The sequence below is a fragment of the Delphinus delphis genome, chromosome 9, assembly GCF_949987515.2.
Source record: "Delphinus delphis chromosome 9, mDelDel1.2, whole genome shotgun sequence".
Classification (NCBI taxonomy): domain Eukaryota; kingdom Metazoa; phylum Chordata; class Mammalia; order Artiodactyla; family Delphinidae; genus Delphinus; species Delphinus delphis.
In genome coordinates this window covers 93,862,179-93,877,141 of record NC_082691.1, presented here as the reverse complement: position 1 = coordinate 93,877,141, position 14,963 = coordinate 93,862,179, and the positions used below count along the sequence as shown (strand labels likewise).

Sequence of the window (14,963 nt, the reverse complement as noted above, 5' to 3'; positions counted from 1 at the left end):
GGCACCGAGTACGGTGTGGGGAGGAGTCGGGCGGGGTTGTAGAGAGCCGAGTCCCCGCACGCGGTGGGGTCCGGGCGCCAAGGGTGTGGAAGGGGCGCAGAGGGCCGGGGATCAGAGGGCCAGGGATCGGGGCGCCGAGGGCCGGGGATCGGGGCGCCGAGGGCCGGGGATCGGAGGGTCGGCTATCGGGGTGCCTAGGGCCGGGGATCGGGTGCCGAGGGCCGGGGATCAGAGGGTCGGGGATCGGGGTGCCAAGGGCCGGGGATCGGGCCGCGGAGGACCGGGAGTCCGGGCGCGGAGGACCCGGGATCCGGGCACAGAGGACCGGGGATCCGGACGCGGAGGACGCAGAGGCCGCGGTATCCGCGTCTTCCGGGACCGCCCGCCCGCAGGCTCGGGGACCGCCCCTTAAAGCCGACGCGAGCCGGACTGCGGCCGTGGCTCACCCGGCCCTTGCGTCTCGGAGTCCCAGAAATAGAATTAACCCAAAACGCCAACGCGCCCTCCACGCCCCCTTTCCCCGCTGCGCGTCTGTCTCTCCACTAACATCCTTAGCTTTCCTTACAAAGAGCGCGGAAACGCGGAAACGTTAGGTGAACTGAAGGGCGGTTCCGGAACACGGGCCTGTTTTTCAACTGAGCGGGAAGTGGGGGGTGGGGGTGAGGGCGGGGGTTGGGAGCGTTGTCCTTGGACGGCTGGAGTCCCTGGCTGCCCCGATTTGGGGAACGTGCTTGGACCTTGGGGAGTGGCTCCGGAAAGAACATTCATTCATTCAACCAATACTTATTAAGCTCCAGTATTTCTTAAACTCAGTCCAGTATTAAGCCCCCAGATGGAAGGTGTTTGGTGTGAGGTTTTGGGGGAGTTTGTTTTTTTAACCTTGAAGAACCAAAGGAAGGTCAGCTACCTCTAGAGAGCAAAGGAGAGCAGAACAGAGCTTGGAAATCAGCCAGCACAGCCTGGTAGGGCCCAGTGGTCTTATGCTCTGCTCTTTGGGGCTTAGGAGGCTGCCCTGTGCTGGGGTACCACAGTCACCTCTACATACATGACCCTTTATCTCCACGAGGGTGACAGGCTTCAACAGAAGTCTGCCAGGGCCTCACAAGTGGAAGGGCCCTGGGGAGGGAAACAAGGTCGTGGCCCATGCCTGCTCCTGGAAGTGTGGCTGCCACTCACAGCCTAAGGAGGGCTCGAAATGTGGGAACTCCTGCAGTGCTAATGATCCATATCCCATTTCCGCAAGATGCGGCAGACCCTTTGAAAGTTCCCTAGACAGAAGTCATAGCTACTACCACTGGTTTCAAATATGGCCAGCTATTAATTATGCCTTCCCAGCTTCCTCTGATTTATTTATTTACTCTGTCCCAAAGGTGTAAAATATTCTTGTATGACTCTGATTCACCAAAGGGCTTATTGAGGACTTAATCTGAAACCAGAGTCTCTCGGTTCTAGCCCCCTAATTAAGAGGTAACCACATGAGTGGACACCTCTATGTGCCGCGGGAAGATGGCCGAACAGTTGACCAAGTCGGTGCTATTCGTGTGTCTGGGTTACCAAAGAAGACTTTGCCACATTTGATGATATGCTATGTATGGATGACAGCAACCTGAGAGATTTGAATAGAAAAAGTAATCAAGTTAAAAACTGCAGAGCGAAAATTGAACTACCTGGGGGCTATGATCCACAAAAGCAACTCATTATTGAATATCCCTATTACGGCAACGATGCTGACTTTGAGACCATCTACCAGCAGTGTGTGTGGTGCTGCAGAGCCTTCCTGGAGAAGGGTCGCTGACCCGGGTCCAGTCATTTCACGGCCCAGGCTCATCCCCACAGGCCCACGTTCTCTGTTGAGTGTCACAGTGTCACCATTCCCTAGCCAAGGCCATAGCCCTTTCTTCAGTTAACTCACTGTTTCTTTTTTCTTTTTGGCTGCGTTGGGTCTTTATTGCTGCACGCGGGCTTTCTCTAGTTGTGGCGAGCGGGGGCTATTCTTCGTCGTGGTGCGCAGGCGTCTCATTGCAGTGGCTTCTCTTGTTGCGGAGCACGGGCTCTAGGTGCGTGGGCTTCAGTAGTTGTGGCACACAGGCTCAGTAGTTGTGGCTCACGGGCTCTACAGCGCAGGCTTAGTAGTTGTGGCACACGGGCTTAGTTGCTTCACGGCATGTGGGATCTTCCCGGACCAGGGATCGAACCCGTGTCCCCTGCATTGGCGGGCGGATTCCTAACCACTGTGTCACTAGGGAAAGCCCTGACTCACTGTTCCTTACCTTAAAAAAAAATTGTGGATGGAAATCAGTTGTGTTTGGCCGAAGAATAAATAAAAATTTTTGATTCAAACAAACAAAAAAAAGAGGTAACCACATGACCTCAGGTGGTCTCTCTGGGCCTCTGTTTCTCCTTAAGCGAATTGCGGAGGGGAGTCTGACCAAAGCTATACAAATTCTCTAGACTTACATCTATGATTCTGGCAATTAGTATCTTTAACAGTAGTTAAGGGACTTCCCTGGTGGTCCAGCGGTAAAGAATCTGCTTTACAATGCAGGGGACACAGGTTCGATCCCTGGTCAGGGAACTAAGATCCCACATGCCACAGGGCAACTAAGCCTGCGGGCCACAACTACTGAGCTCTCATGCCTCAACGACAGAGCCTGAGTGCCGCAAACCACAGAGCCCACGTGCCCTGAAGCCTGCACGCCACAACTAGAGAGAAGCCCATGTGCCGCAACGAAGATTCCGTGTGCTACAACTAAGACCCAATGCAGCCAAAAATAAATTAAATAAATAAATAATCTTGGGGAAAAGAAAACAGTAGTTAAGAACAAAATTCTGGAGTTAAGTAAGCCTGGCTTCAGTTCTTGGTTCTGTGTAACCTGTATAACCTTAGGGACACGTTACCTCGCCTTTTGGAGCCTCTATTCCTCACTTGTCGGATGGAGGTAAGAACAGAACCTCCCTCTCTGGCTGTTGAAAGCAGTGAGTCAAAACTGTACATGACGTGGGTAATACCAGGTGTCACTAAATGTTAGCAAATATTGTCATTTATATTATCTAGATAAAGTGGTTCTGTTTCACAGATTTGGAGGAAACATCATGGAAGGTCTGACCTCAGCCCTTTGTGGCATCCTAGAAATTCACCTAAAGTGGTGGCTCAAACTTGAGCATCCACCAGAATCACCTGAGGGCGGGGCCCATCTGCAGCGTCTGATTCTGTAGGTCTGGAGTGGAGCCTGAGAATTGACAATTCTGACAGGTTCCCATTTGCTGCTGCTGGTCCTGGGAACACACTTTGAGAACCAGTGTCCTTGTGGTGGTGATGCTGGTGGTGCTGATGGTGATAAAGGTGCACCATCTCAAGGAGTTAACAGTCACCCAAACAGGTGAAGCTAAGGGATTCCCGGGGCCCATGTGGATTTCAATTAGGAGAACAGAGTTATACATATTAAGACACCATGGGGCTTCCTGGTGGCACAGTGGTTGAGAGCCCGCCTGCCGATGCAGGGGACACAGGTTCGTGCCCTGGTCCGGGAAGATCCCACATGCCGCAGAGTGGCTGGGCCCGTGAGCCATGGCCGCTGAGCCTGCGCGTCCGGAGCCTGTGCTCCACAACGGGAGAGGCCACAGCAGTGAGAGGCCTGCGTACCACAAAAAAAAAAAAAAAAAAAAGACACCATGGACAGCAAAATCAAACAGTGGTATCAAATATGAACGCTAAATCAAAAATTGTAAGGGCAGCCTTTAAAAATTAGAGTTGTTTATTTGTAGTCAAGCTGCTTCTCACATGGGAAACTCTATGTAATGTTTCGTGATTAGTAACAGCAGGAATGTATTTAGAATAATTAATGAATTAAGAGACTGAATATACAGACAGACACTGGCCAGACCATATATGACAATAGAACTCTGACCCGTAGCCTCGGCAGCAATGGGCCCCGAATAGTCAGGACTTGGTCCCTGACTGCAGCTTCTCTAATTTTCACCCCCCCCAATTATCAACTCAGGACCAATCAGAGAAAGCCAAATAGCCTCTCCAAACCAATCACACGCGATGCCCTGGCCTCCAGCCTCCCCGTGCCAACAACCTCCAATTCAGGGCACCTGAAGCCTTTTCTTTTTCCTCTGTAAACCTTTTCTGCTAGCATTTGATTCTCCACTTGTACTTGAGTCTCTGCCAAATGCAATTGATTGTAAGTAACTGACTCCCTTGCTATAGAAAGCTCTGAATAAATAGCCTCTATTTGTTCTCATTTGGGTGGTCTTCGTTTATTTCCACAGAATCTTCACAGTGATAAGTAAGCCCGTTAATAATCAACAGTTTCCAGTTCTTGGAAATGTTCCTGCTGGTATTAACTCTAGTACCACTAGGTGGCACCAATCGCTTGTGAAGTGCATCCAAATCTCCTGCAGGATGGGAGCGGGAAAGAGACGCCAAGACCCACCTGGCTGTGCTGATTTTTTCGCTTGAGCCAAATGACTGTGATTTTAGCATCTCCCACGTCACATTGTTACATAACAGATGTGATGCAGAGCAAGTATTTATTCAAGATCCTGGAGAAGGGGTTGGGGATGGGGACTTGGCTGGTTCTGGGGTTTTCAACCTCTGCACTTTGGACCTTTGGGGCAGGATAGTTCTTTGCTGTGTGTCGGGGGAGGAGCAGAAGCTGTCCCAGGATGTTTAGCAGTATCTCCGGCCTCTACGCACTCAGTGCCAGAAGCACCCCCCCCTTTCCCAACTGTGACAATAAACTATGTCTTCAGGGACTTCCCTTGTGGCGTAGTGGATAAGACACCACGTTCCCAATGCAGGGGGCCTGGGTTCGATCCCTGGTCAGAGAACTAGATCCCACATGCATGCTGCAACTAAGAGTTCGCATGCCGCAACTAAGGAGCCCACATGCTACAACTAAGGAGCCTGCGAGCCGAAACTAAGACCCGGTGCAACCAGATAAATAAATAATATGTCTTCAAACATTGCCACATGTCCCCTGGGGGAACAAAGTTGTCCCTAGGTGAGGACCACTTCTTGTGGAGGACAGCTCTCTGCTGAGACCCTTTCAGCATCCTGCTGCCCTCCCCCATCACACATGCTCACTTTCTTCAGAACAGATACCGGGAAGGGACACCCCTGCATACCCCTTCCACAGCCTCCACTTCATCCCCACCTTGGGCAGGCTCTACGCCAGTGTGTCTCCAGTGGGGACTTGAGCCACCTCCACCAAAAACACCTGGGGTAGCTGTAAAAATGCAGATTCGCGAGCCCCATCCCAGTCTCCCTGCATTAGGATCCCTCTGGGGAAGAGTAGCATCTGCTTTTCCCCCAACAAGCCCAAGGGGATTATCAGGGAAGGAAAAAGTTTGAGAAGCACCGACCCCACCCTACCCCTAGGTCCTGCTTGGTACACCTAGCCTGCAATTAGCTCCTCAGGGAGTTGGACCCTGGCATGAAAATGCTGGCTCTGGGCCACCCACATACATCTACTCCCTAAGCCGGTAGAGTAGAAATATCAGAAATACTGGAAAAGAACACTAAGGGAGAAGGCCCCTGCCCCTGCCCCGCCTGCTGCAGTGATTTTCCATCCCTTCCTCCCTCACGTCGGCCCCTCCCCAGCCCCTCCCTTTCTCTTTCCTTCACTTCAGCTGAATTGTCTCCATTAACCTCTTCTCTTGGGATTTCTCCTCCTCTGGTCCCCACCTTCTGGTTTCCTGGATGGTTGCCGCAGCTCTACCCTGGTGCAGGTGCTGCCCCTGTGCTGACGCCGCGTGGCCTGGGCAGGTCCCCAGTGCCCGTCTGTGAGGCCCCTTCCAGCTCTGCCGCTGCAATGCCCACCATGCTGCGTACAGCTCTGCTGCTCCCGGTCGGTCCTGTAACCAGGTCCTCCCTCTGTTTGCAAACTGGGCAGATGAGGACGGTAGCTCCTGACCAGCGGTCCCGACAGCAAAGGTGGAAAGGGGTTGTCTGGGGTCATCCCAGCTCTGGCACTCATTCATGGTGGCCTTGGGCAAGGCACCTCGCTCTTCTTGGCGGTTGCTTCATTGGTAAAAGAGGCTCTGCTATTAGAACCTACCTCCTGGGTGATCTCTGGGAAGCCTTGACACTCCCTGGTACCTGCTCAGGCACACAGGAAAGAGCAGAATGAGAATAAGCACTTTCTCCGCCTACCTGAGCGGGTGGGGACTGGGGAGGACCTGAGGGCCATCTCGCCCCATCTCTCCAGGAGCCCGAGACCCACAAACGGCAGTTGCCTTGCCCAAGGTGGTGCTGCCATCTGGGGCAGTCAGAAGCCACCCAGGCTTGCCTTTGGCCAATATATATGTATTTTAAGGTGATGTATAGTTGATTTACAGTATTGCATCTTTGGCCAATATTTTGATTTTGATTTGATTTGATCTGAGAGATATAGGAAGTGGATCAGATATTAGGGCCTTCCAGAAATATGTTCTCGCCCCCCCCCCCCCCCCCGCAAGGTGTGCCCTCTGAGAGGCAGCACAATGACTTACAGCCATTTGGAGCTCTGAAGGCTGAGATCAGGGTCTGGGTGGGTGTTAGCAGAGGGGACGAGCTGGCAGGCTTTAAGCCCAGAGGTGTGGTGCCCAGATCCTAACATGTGACGAAAATGTTTGAAGGGGATTCTTGCCGCCCCCTTATGTCTGAGGAGATTGCCTAGTTGGTCGGGAAACAGAGGGGAAGGCTCTGAGAAGCAAGAGGTGGAAGCCTTGTGTCCTCGGCATGATGCAGAGCCAGTCCGACTGCCCTACTGTGTTCTGAAATCACAGTGCACAGGAAGAGCGAGACCTGCTGAAACACAGAAGTTCATGCCTCTAAAAGAGTATCTCAGTCACCATCCTCTAGTTCCTCTCCCTGAAGTTTAACTGGATCTTCCAGAAGGAACAGAGAAGAATAGAGGCGTAGAGGGTACTGGGCATTGCAGGTACGATAGTTGAGACTTTGCCTAATGGTGAAAGATGCAGGCCTTCCATGACTCGGTTCTCTCTTTTTGTCATAGACACACTAGTCCTTGTAAAGTTATGAACGCTTTAACTCTGTGGAAAAAAAAAACCATGACCCTTCAAAGTAAGCTAGGGGCATAGGAGTGAAACAGGTGGTGCTTATGCAAAAGTTACAGGTGATTGTCATATTTGCCAATTCGGTGATTCTCTGAGATTTCCAGTGGTACCCTGACAAATGTCAGTGGTGACCAACAAATGCCACCTTCTCCACAGCACCCCATAACGGGCCCCCACAGCTTCCAATCTCCCAGCCCCAGCACAGGAGGTAGAAGGCAGGAGAGCATCAATTGGGGCAGGGCGGAGGGCAGCAAAGACAGGCCCTTCGAAGCTAGGGGAGGATGTCGGAGCACCAGGGCCCTCAGTCTGGGCTCTGCTCACCCCTTCCCCTGGGTGGCCTCCACTTCCCCCGCCCCATACTTCCCCTCCCATCCCACACCTCCTGGATGACATTTGATTGGGACCGAGAACAAACCCAGCCTGGGTTTGAGGTTTGGGTGGGATGCTTGGCTTGGTTTTATTTCCTCAGAGGGAGGCAGCTGGAGGTTGTGGTGGGACTGCGGGAGCTCGCATCCAGCTGCCTCTGGGCTGGGGAGAATGAGCCACGGAGGCAATGCGAGTAGCATGGAATGAGGACAGCAGGAGGGAGATGGCTTCCTGGGGAGGAAAGGAGTAGGATGCCTGCGAAAGACTGAGGCAGCCCTGCCGCCAGCCCAGACGGTTCCGTGGGCTCAGGCCCATTCTCAAGGGATGAGGAGAATCTTCACCAAAGGCATGTCAAGGTGAGGCTGTGGACTTTCCCTGCCCCTAAAACAAGCTCCTTCCTTCCTTGCTCTACCTGCCCCAAATGTCACGGCCCCAAACATAGATAAAGGATTCCTCTCCCCATCCAGCCTTCTAGATAAAATAATAATAAAGAAATAACCAAACTTCTCATCTATCATCTACTGTATGTATAACTTTCAACTACACGCTGGCAGGCCAATGGGCTTGAGATAGAAGTTCCTGCCGGGCAAGGAGTCGAAAAGGAATGGGTCACAGTGACCCAAGCAAGTGGTGCCCAGTCTCTGGGGAGCGGTGTCAGAGATGCCTGTGGCTTCCAGAGCAGGAAGCATAACCAGGATGAGGGTTGAATACTTATCCAGAAACCCCCCTCCAGAGTGACTGGCGCTGGGCAGAGCCCTTGCTCTCAGGCAACTTGGTGTGACAAAAAGGCCTGGGCCCGTGTGACCTCAAATAAGTCACATAATCTCTTAAAACTTGGCTTTCCCACCCACAAAATGGTAGGGATGATATGTAATTGCCCAGGAGTGTGGAGTGGATCAGGTGCCATGACAGAGGTGAAGGGCCTGGAACTGAAAAGACACTCAGGATGTGTTTAGCATCCCGAAGGAATTTAAGCGGACATTAGACAATTTGGGGGAGAGGAGATGTTCAAAGGCTCCTTCTCAGACTCTCTCCTCCTCTTATTCAGACTGGCCTCCTTTCCCTGGTCCTGCATCTCTTCATTTGGCATATAGTGCTGGCTCTGTGCTGCTAGCCATGCTCTGGCAGAAGGCCCTGGACCTAAAAGGGCTGGGGGGAGGGGGAAGCTCAACTCAGAAGGGAGAAGAAACACTGCCTGCTGCCCTCCTCCCTCCTTGAACCTTTGCTCCTGCAAAGAAAAGAGATTAGGAAGAAAATAACAAACAGGGGCTGAGGGAGCGCACCCGCCATAGGCCAGTCCAGGTACTGCACCCTTTCCTTGAAGATCTGCTTTAATCCCCACACCATGAGGTCGGTTATAACCGCTTTTTCCACCATACGGATGAAGACACTGAGAGTGAGAGGCCAAGCAACCTGCTCCAGAGCCGGATTTGGCCGTTTGTGCCAGAGCCTGTGCCCCTCAACAGGATGCTGAAGGAAGAGGAAGGTGTGGATGAGAGACGGTCTGCAGTGCCTCGTGGTTGCTCTAGGTGGAAACAGCAGCATTCAAGATCAAGAATCAATCATTTAGACATATATACACTACCAAACCTAGGGTGGATAGCTAGTAGGAAGCAGCCGCATGGCACGGGGAGATCAGCTCGGTGCTTTGTGACCACCTAGAGTGGTGGGATAGGGAGGGTGGGAGGGAGGGAGACGCAAGAGGGAAGAGATATGGGAACATAGGTATATGTATAACTGATTCACTTTGTTATAAAGCAGAAACTAACACACCATTGTAAAGCAATTATACTCCAATAAAGATGTTTAAAAAAATAAAAAAATCAACCATTTAAATGCTTATACTTAAAAAAGAAAAAAACAAAAAAATCTGCTTACACCTTGCAAATTTGTATTCTAAACTTTTACCGTGTTTAGTTGAAATGGGTGTGGTGTGAAGGAGTTGAGGGAGGTTTAAGGAGGTCTACAAAAGCTTCAAAGATCTTGCAGAATGAGCAAGACCCTCAGCAAAGAAGATGGAGCTTTTCTGTCTTTGTGACTTTGATACCTGAATAAGCCCCTCAGAGCTCAGGCCCCCAGTCTGCAGGAACTGCCTAGGCAGTATCTAATGTTCCCCAGGTTCTGCAATCCTTTATTTTCTCTTTCCCCTCTCTCCTGCACACCCCTTTTCTGAATTTGTAGGCTAAGCCTCTCTCTCCCCTTTTCACCCCTTGCCTAGGCTGTAGGTCCCTCCTTCCAGGAGCCTCGTGGGCGAAAGACAAGAATGACTTTCCCAGGGGTGTAGACACGGGCCTGAAGCCTTCCCCCAACACTCATCAATCACCACTGCCAGCTCCATCTCCCTTTCAGCAGGGCACTCCTCTGCTCAAAAACCTTCCGTGCTCCCCAGCTGCCCTCAGCATTTTCACGTGTACTTTGGCAGTCCTAAATCATGCCGATCTGTGCTCCTTGATCCTTTGTTCTACGCAAGTGGGGCAGCAGGCACCATAAAGTCACTTCTCCTCTGGGAAGCTTTTCCTGACCCCTGCCCGGTGTGGGAGTCTTGTGCCCCGCGCTCAGGGCCCCTGGGCTTTCACTGATAGTGCCAGGGTGTCGGCATCCCAGCCAGACTTGGAACTGCAAGGGGCAAGGGTGGTGGCTGACTCGTTGCCTAGGGTGTCCCAGCCCCCAGCCCTGCGCCTGAGCCCTAGTAGGTGCCCCATAAACGCGTTAAAAGACTGGAGTGAGTTGAGGGCCGGGAGTGTCGCCGCCACTCCGGTGCATCTATCTCAAGGTCTCAGTCTCCGGCTGAGCGCGTCGCGCGGATAAACCCCGGGCCCGGCGGAGACGGAGCCTGCCACTCGGTGGTCTCCAGCAAAAAAAGGGTTAAGCCGCCATCTCCCCACCCCCCAAAAAGGGCGAAGGGAAGAGTCCGGCAGAAGGTCCTGTTTACTGGAGCCGCTTGAGTCCGCGCGGCCCTGGGAGAGGCGTTGTCGTGGCAACGGGTCGGGCGCCCGCCAGCTGCGGATGAGCTCACTGAGCGGCGGCGGGCGGGGGCCGGCGGGGCGAGCGGCCCGGCTCAGAGCCGCCGCGCCACCGGGAGAGGAAGGGGCCGCCGGCTGAGCCCGCCCTCCACTCGCCCACAGCGGCGGCCGGGCGGCGGGGACGCGAGCGGAGGGGGCCGGGAGAGGCCCGGCCGACACGAGTGCGGGGGGCTGCGGGCCATGGCGCCCCGGGCCCTCGCCGCCCGCCGCCCCCGCCCGCCCGGGCGCCCCCGAGCTGCGCCTCGGAGCCCACGGAGCCTCGGCGCGCCAGGAGGTAGGGCCGGGCCGGGGGACCGAGGAGGGGACGCGCCGGGGGACCGAGGAGGGGACGCGCGGGGGTGTGGGTAAGAGAGGAGACGGCCGGAGCTGCCCCAACCCGGAGCTGGGAAGTGGCTCTTTGCAGACCAAAGACTGGGTTTCCCGTGTGCGGACGTGGGGACCGAGGCGCTTGAGCCCGACCTGTGGGACTGGAGCAAAGTGCTGTCCGGACGTCCTTCCGGGAACTCAGGAGGCCGTGGTCCCGCGCCTGGGAAACCTGCAGAAACCGGGCAGAGCCTTCGCGTTGCGCCGTGCTTGTCGCAGGGGCGCGGGAGAGAGTGTGTGTGTGTGTGTGTGTGTTTACAGAAAGAAATTTGCAGTGTTGAGAAAACAGGGAGGTAAAGATGACTGCATGATCTTATTTCTCCCACTTTTCCCCTCAGGATGGAGTTGGGACTAGATGGAGCCCAGGGGTAGTCTCTTAACACAGGATATAATGATATTTAGGAGGGTCACAGGAAACTGGCTTCAGTCCACTGAGGAGAGCTGAACCTCAGCGGAGGAATCCTGTCCTTGAGGGTATCGGGTGGGAAAGCCGGACTTTACTTCCAGGGACAGAGATTGGGATAAGGGAAGTGCACTGACTTTGTTTTTAGCCAGCTGGTGCTGGGGAAGGAGCAGACGGAGTTCTAGCTGGTGTTGAGATGCGCTTCAGGGATGCAACTTCTTTAGTGTTCTGAATGACACAGTAATAACAGCCCCAGGGTTATAATAGGCACTCTGCAGTAATTTTGCTATTAAACTCTTACACTTGCAGTTGTTACTACATAAAAGAAAAGAACAAAATCCTTTCTGCTTGCACCATCAAGTATCAAACACACCAAAGGAGTGGAGTAGACCCCCTTTGGGATGGGCCGCCTAGGATGAGCAGAATTCTACAGGAAGTCAAGGGCAAACAGTAACTGTTCTCAGGAAGGGCAGTGAAAAGGCTGGCCTTCAGTCCTACTATTCCGGAAGAGGTGAACCCTGCCTGTGTCATGCATTCATTCACTTAACGGTTCTACAGATCAACTTGCTAGGCGTCAGGGACAGAGTGATGAATAAGATATCTCCCTTCCTTCCAGGCACTCACCATCCTTGCTGGGTAGTCAAACAAAAAATTAACTACAGTCTGCATCTGACCTGGCCATCCATGCGTGCTGTGTGCTAGGGGAAACCAGAGCAGGGCTGTCCAGCTCAGGGAAAACCCACAGAATAGGTAAGGTCAGGCTGAGCCCTGAAAACCTTTTCACCAAGAAAGTAAAGCAGAGAAGGTTGTTTCAGGCTTGAACAGTTGTGCAAAATCACCAAGTGGGAGGGAGGAGGACGGGCAAGTGTGGGGAGAATTCATGGTTGCAGTTCCCAGAGAGAAGAAGGATCTCACTGAAGCAGGGGCCATGGGATTGGTCTGTATCTTAGAAAGCTCACTCTGCTTGCTGGGTGGAGGCTCAGAGGAGGATGAGACCAAGGCCTTGCAGCACCCAGGCTGTAGTTACTGACGCGCAGGATGACGGCAGTGGTGACGTGGGATGGAAAGAGCCAAGATATAGTGAGGTGGGACCTGGTAACAGACTTGGGCACAGGGTCAGATAACTTAGAACTAAATGCAGAAAAGCTCAGGAGAAAACAAAGCAAAGCAAAAGGAATGAATATTTTGAATGGCCTGAATTTAGCAGATTACAACACTTGGACAATGAATTTGGCTATAAGTTTTCTGGCAGCTTAGAGACAAACAAAAATACACTAGATTGCACAGTTTTGGATTTTGGACAAGAAAAAGCACAGAAATTCAGCACAAATGTTTTCCTGGAATTGAACTCAACTGGGAATTTGTCACGTGGAAGTTTGTGTAAAGACTAAAGAGTGACATAGAAAAAGAAACTTCATTGTCAGTGTTACAAAAGATGCGAAGATAAAATTCCACATGACTATCTTCCTATATCATCTTCCTGTTATGACTTGGGGACATACTGCATTTTTGTGGGGGGGCTGAGTGCCAGCTCAGGCCTGTGGGCAGTCGAATTGCGGGGCAGTGAGGGCTTGGGGAATCCTATATGGAGGAGCCCATGGGCTCTCAAGTGTAGGAAGAGGTGATACCTACTTTGATGAATGTAGAGAGCACAGCACCCCGGGTGCCCACCAGGAAGGGGGAAGCAGGCACATCCTAGTATAGCCCACAGACAGGTGGGCTGAGACTGGTCTGGAGAAGGGGTCTGGTAAGGCAGAGTGTTGGGAGGGTTGCCATCGGAAATCCTGACCAAAGAGAAACAGAGAGTGGGAAGAGCATTTCAGGATTCCATTCAGCTGGGTGGGTCCACTTCCCCTAGTGGTCCAGGTCTTTCTGCCCTCAGACGTGATGTTAAGGCTGCTTCTAGGGGTGGGGAAAGGGTGGGACTCAAGACACCAGAGATCCATTCTACTGAGGTCAGGGAGGGTGGGAAACTTCTTCACTGCAACATAAGGAATGTTGCAGAAGAACCGGGAGTGAGGGCTGGGAGGTAAGGTTCTACACTCAGTCGCACATCTCCTGACTAGGCCCTTCCCATTGGTTTCTGCAGAACGGTGAATCTGCAGAATCTATGTCAATGCATTTTTTTTTTTAAAAAGGGGTTTTTTAAAATAAATTTATTTATTTATGTATTTATTAATTTTTGGCTGCATTGGATCTTCGTTGCTGCTCGAGGGCTTTCTCTAGTTGTGTCGAGCGGGGGCCGCTCCTCGCTGCGCTGCGCAGGCTTCTCACTGCGGCGTCCTCTCCCGTTGTGGAGCACGGGCTCCAGGTGCGCGGGCCTCAGCAGTCGTGGCGCGCGGGCTCAGCAGTTGTGGCTCGCGGGCTTGGTTGCTCCGCGGCATGTGGGATCTTCCCGGACCAGGGCTCGAACCCGTGTCCCCTGCATTGGCAGGCGGGTTCCTAACCACTGCACCACCAGGGAAGCCCTATGTCAATGCATTTCTGATGTGCCTTCCGAAGTTTAAACCACTTCTTGCCGGCTGTAGAAGTCTTAACACTGAATAGGTGTGATCATCTACTCCATCATGCCTCCACATCACAGTTCTTAGCATTTTAAACCCAGGGAGCACATTACACATTTAAATGCTGGGGTCAGGGGGCATTTTTTAAACAAGTGATGCCTGGGCTCTGCCCCAGACCAAGTAAATCAAAGTCTCTGAGAATGGGCCCTGGGCATCAGTATTTTTATAAGGTGCCAGGTGATTTTAAGGTACAGCCAAGATTGAGAGCAGCTGCTTTAACAATCACCTAGAGGGCTCGTTACAGCAGGGGGCAGAAACCTCAGACTCCAAAAGCAAGGACCCCATAGAATTTAAAATTTGGAAGCCTGGTACAATGAAATCAATTGGCTAGTCAGCCTTCAACATCAAGATCTAAAGCCATCTTGAGCAGATACAGATAAGGAGGCTAGTAACAAACACAGATAAGGAGGCTAGTAACAAACACAGATAAGGAGGCTAGTAACAAACACATTTATGTGAAGTTTTGTGTGTATGTGTGTGAGGCACTTTTTTTGAACAGAAATTCTAAAAGCATAATTGCAAGCCTTCTACAGTTAGATCTGTCTGGTCTGACCATAGCCCAAACTGAAAAGCCTCAAAACCTTTCTCTTTTTGCCTAGGACCCACATAGGTCTATCTTTTTTGAGTGCTGAGCCTCTGAGTTTTCTTTCTAATTCCCTCCTGATATTCAAGTGTATGTGTTCTCTGACCTCTGTCTTCCAGATTGGAAAGAAGCTGGGAGAATTCATTTGCAATTTAACTTGCCTAAAGTCTCAGTCAAAAGGAGTGAATCTCTAAGAGTTGAATTTCAGTAACTCTGACAGGATAACAGGGGAACTATTTTGAGGCTCCATGGCTTTCCCAACAACCCTCAAATATACCTCACAAGCAGTTACTTCTTTAGCTGTGGGCAAAGTTGACTCATCCTCCCCCACTATCTCTGGAATCCAGCCCCCTTATTTTGCTTCCGGAGGGTCTGACAGTTACTCATGAGTGACAAAGACCCCTGCTTGTGCCTCGTGTCACTCACAGTCTCCTGTGTCCAGGCATGGTCCCTTCTTCCTTCACCAGAACCAGACAGCTGTCACAGGTACCCTGGGCTCTCTTTGAAACCCCCGCACTGGCCACCCAACAGAGGGACCCACAGGCACCACTGCCCGTTTAATGATGGGAGGCAAGTCAGTGGCTGGAACTGAATGA

At 52.3% G+C, this 14,963-nt stretch overlaps 1 protein-coding gene across 3 annotated transcripts in view; it reads left to right on the top strand.

Moving 5' to 3' along the window:
• The first annotated feature begins 10,462 nt into the window (after positions 1-10,462).
• The window catches only part of DENND2A (DENN domain containing 2A), a 104,134-nt gene continuing 99,633 nt past the window's right edge, over positions 10,463-14,963 (top strand). For 2 of the 3 annotated variants that reach the window (XM_060020999.1, XM_060021000.1), the window contains exon 1: positions 10,463-10,728. The gene's annotated coding sequence lies outside the window, so the exon portion shown is untranslated. The remainder of the gene's footprint in view (positions 10,729-14,963) is intronic. The other variant, XM_060021001.1, reaches the window with a different exon arrangement.